General features: G+C 35.8%; 1 pseudogene; it reads right to left on the bottom strand.

The window, feature by feature from the left end:
* Positions 1–1,461: 1,461 nt before the first annotated feature.
* LOC103737268 overlaps positions 1,462–4,707 on the bottom strand; it is a 16,561-nt pseudogene continuing 13,315 nt past the window's right edge.

Below are 4,707 nucleotides of genomic sequence, written 5' to 3'. Positions count from 1 at the left end.
AATAGAACACAGGGTATTATTTAAATTTTATTATTTTTTTGGTCCCTTTGAAGCAGGGTCTCCTTGTAGCCCCAGCTGGCCTGGAACTCACTATGTAGACCAGGCTGGCCTTGAACTCATAGAGATCCACTTGCCTCTGCCTCCCAAGTGCTGGGATTACAGGCATGTCCCACCACACCCGACTTATTTAAATTCTTCTAATTGTGTTGAGTATTGCTCTGTGTCCTAATAGGTGGTAAATTTTGGAGAAAATTCCATGGATAGCTGAAAAAACAGTGTATTCTTCAATGTTTTGGTGGAATGTTCTGTAGATGTCATATTCAATTCAGTCTATTTGATTTATGATGTCATGTAACACACACACACACACACACACACACACACACACACATATATATATCCTGGATGATCTACTTATTGGTTAAGCGTGGGGTTTTGAAGTCACCCACAATCACTGTTTTAAGTCAGTTTTTGTTATAGATCTAATAATATATTTTTTATGCAGTTGGGTGAGCTTGTGCTTGGTGCATACATTTCCAAAACTGTGGTGACCTTTTGATGGATTGCTCTTTTAGTAGTAGTATGTAGCAACATTCCTCATTTCTTCTGATTGGTTTTGGTAAGAATCACTTTTGTCAGCTATGAGAATAACTACATTTGCTTGTTTCATAGCTCTATTTGCTTGGAGTACCTTTTTCTATCCTTTTACTCTAAGGTGGTGGTGTCTATTGAAGGTGAGGTATATTTCTTGGAGGCTGCAGAAAGGTGGATTCTGTTTTCTAATCCAATCTGACAGTCTATTTCTTTTTATTGGGGAACCTGAGATCATTAAGATTCAGTTATTATTGAAACGTGTGTCCCCATGTCCACATTGTTTTCTTTTCCTCTGTGTTCCAAATCTCTCTCTCTCTCTCTCTCTCTCTCTCTCTCTCTCTCTCTCTCTCTCTCTGACATTTGGAACCTAAGTAGATCATGCAGTAAAATATTTTCCATCTCCATATACTTAATTGCATTTTCGGGAGTCGTTCTCAACCTAAGGCAATATTCACAGGTTCCATGAATTAATGTGTGGTTATCTTTGAGAGACACTTTTTAGCCACTTTTGGAAGGCTAAAGACAGCTTTTCATTTGTATTATTGTAAAGAATTTAGATCAGTGAGTAGGAAGCAAGTTATTAGCTAAATTAAGTTTACTTATATTATTAATATATCCATACACATTAACTTCAGATTTATATTACATGCAGAGATGTGCAGTGATTAAATGTTTATGGCATATATTGTTTAAATAGTATGAACTTTGTGTGTGTGTAGGTGCACTGTAATTTTCTGACCTGGAAGAAAGTGGTAAGTAAGAATTGAGAGGTTTAATAACTGGTTACATAAAAATATATTAGTTTCCAAAATGCTTGCATATTAAAGTTTACTATTTTCAGAAATCCGTCATCATAGTCATTTTTTCTCATGAAGAAAAGTACTTATCTTGATTTTCAGATGGGCAAATATTAAATAGCAATTGCCAATAATAAGCAATTTTATCAAAAAATCCAGAATAATGACTAAAGTGAGTATGAATCCAATAACACAGAAATCCACTGAGAAGAAAAATGACCTGATAGATAAGCTCCATTATGGGCGTGTTAATAATTGGCATGACAACTAGCAACAAATGGTTCAAGAACCAAAGGGAGATGACTGCAAACATGTCCTCAAATATATTTAGAGGTATAGTCTCAGCTTTCCATTATATGGAATAAATTCACTGAAGGAAGACCTAATGTAAATAGAACTGAATCTACTTATTCACTCTGAAGATATCATGAATTTATCTTCTGTTTATCAGACTGTGCCATTTATCCACCCAAATTATTGCTTTTTTTCTAGGCATAGAAGTAAAGGATACATTAAAAGACATAATTTTCATAAACAAATTTAACTAAATTATTTTAGTATTGCTGTTGAAATTTTTGATTGGAAGACTTAAAAAATTCAGCTGTTATAACTGAGTATTTGCTCATAATACATCTTTAAAGAGTCCTGGACTAATTTATTTGAGAGGATCATCATCAAATAAAGGAAGAAGGAAAAGCACTGGAGTCCCAGAAATCTGGTTTGGGATACAGGAGTTACTATCTTAGTGTTTCATTCTTGCAAAGATGTGAATAGAATGACTCACATGTACAGCTTTCTGTGCTGCATGTTCAGGACAGATAAAGAAGGTTCCTGTCAAGGAAGCTAACCATCATTGCCTGGATTTAAATGTTGGCTAACCTAATGAATCTGTCACCCAAATTCTTTGTTTGCCCGGCAATATCTGATATAATATTATCTCTAAGCCTATTTTGAGAGCTACATTCATTTAGGACAGTGTGCTCCACAATATTTGTGTATTTCACTTCTCAAACTGCTATGAGGCTAATAAGATTATGATGTAAGATTGATTCTCATTTCTCAAACCACCTAGATAAATGCCTGAAACAGAGAAGGTACTCACTGTTTATTTGTTGATTGGAAGACTAACTCAAAAAGATATCTCCATTCACCATTTTCAACATGGTGAATGATTTAAGAGGAAACCATGTTAGGGGGAGAAGAATGTAGAAGATAGTATAGGTTAGTGTTAAAAAAAAATAGGTTCATTGCATCAATCTATAGAAGAATCCCATGATAATTAATAGTCAAATCCAATGGAGACTTAATGAATCATTATCCCCATGGATGAGTCTGGGAATTTAAATTTCAATAAGAAAACTCAAGTGACCTAGTTTTCTCATTTGCCAATAACAAATTATTTTATCAAAAAATCCAGAATAGTGACTAAAGTGAGTATGAGACCAATAACACAGAAATCCACTGAGAAGAAAGATGACCTGAGAGATAATCTCTGTTGTGGGTGTGTTAATCATTGGCATGACAAGTAGAAACAAAGAGGAAGCTATCGATCCATTTCTCTATTGTAGTTACTGACAGGAAACATTGGATTTTCAGTTTGCTTTTCACATCATCTTTGTGACAAGTATCTGACATGGGGCATGTTGAGCATATTTGTAACATGATTAAGACATAAAACAAATACTAAAGGACCATAGGATTTAAATTATAGTAATTTGGAGCTTGTAGTTTATAAAGGTAAAATACGTGGAAATAAGAAAGATAAATGAAAGAAATAAACACAGATAAGGAATAAATTTGGTACACACACACACACACACACACACACACACACACACACACATAATACATGCCACAAAGCTTTCTGGGGATTCTAAAAGCAGCCACTACGAGGCACAAAGAAATCAGCTGTTTAGGAGGGGCCCAAGTATTTTTACACTGAGATCAGAAAAAAATCCAGTGTTTCTTAAAAAATGAAATATTCATCACTGTAGCAAATAAAAAACTGATTCCTGTTCCTTTGTGCCCGCACATTCAGTTTTAGCCCTGTCATTGTCTTGAGTGTAGGAGATTATAAAAGAATACATAACCAGCTCTTTGGACTGCATCTGTGCATGCCTCCTTCTCATTCACTTGATACTCTGTGGTCAGCAGGGTCTTTTCAAATAAGAGCTATATTCATCTATATTTGACTGCTTTCACAGTTTACCTCACACCTGGCACTGATCTTAGCGGCAAATAGAAGTTGACTACTAGGTGTTTTCTGCTCACCTGGCTCTGTGCCTGGTCTTTGGGTTGAATCTAGTACATAGGGTATTTTAAATGGTGTATCTTCAGACCCGTGCATATGGTTCAATAGAGTGCCTGCCTTGCTGCTCTGTTTAATTCTTAGCAAAAAATGCATATAATCATATTTTAGGAGTTTATAGTAGTGATTGAACATTTTTAGTTGAATTTAAATTCAAAATGTTTACAATCCCTCCAGCTGATACTTTTATTAATATCTTACAGAAAATAGATACTATGCTAAGGACATAAGAAGATAAGTGTACATTTCTAACATTGAATTGTTAGCTAAGCAGATACTTTTCAGCAAGACCATTACTCGCCTCTAATTATTGCATAGTTCATGAAAGGTGAAGAAAATGGCATTTATCTATCTGTAAATGATTAGTATTGAGAGGGCTGGAGAGATGGCTCAGGGATTACAAGTACTGGCTGATCTTGCGGAGGACCCAGATTTAGCTCCCAGTACCCAGATAATAGCTAAAAACCCTTCACTTCAGTTTCAGGGACTCTGACACCCTTTTTTGGCCTCTGTGGACACTGAACACATGTGGTGCACTTACATACATGCAACAAAACACTCATACATGTAAAATAAAAATAAACAGATAAATGAAAAAATTAGTGTTGAGGCTGAAGAGATGGTTCATTAGTTGAGTGCTTTCTGCTCTTCCAGAGGACCAGAATTCAGTTCCTAGCACCTATACAGACAGCTCACATTACCTGCAACTCCAGCTCTAGGGGATCCAGCACCCTCTTGTGTCCTCTACAAGTGCTGACCTCACATGTAAATCCCCCCATATAGACACACACACGCGTGCACACACACATACACACACACACATTAAAAATAAAAACTTAAAAAAAAGAATTAGTGTTGAACTTTTTTTATTTTATTTTTATTTTTATTTTTTTTATGTGCATGTGTTGCCTGCGTGCAGGTAAGTGCGCCCATGTCATGCAATGTTCACGGAGGACAGAAGAGGCTGTCGGATCCCCTGGAACTGGAGTTAGGACAGTTGTTAGCTGC

Source organism: Nannospalax galili, unplaced genomic scaffold (genome assembly GCF_000622305.1).
Source record: "Nannospalax galili isolate Female #2095 unplaced genomic scaffold, S.galili_v1.0 scaffold370, whole genome shotgun sequence".
NCBI lineage: Eukaryota > Metazoa > Chordata > Mammalia > Rodentia > Spalacidae > Nannospalax > Nannospalax galili.
The sequence above is the reverse complement of the archived record's forward strand: the minus strand, read 5'-3'. Positions and strand labels throughout refer to the sequence as shown.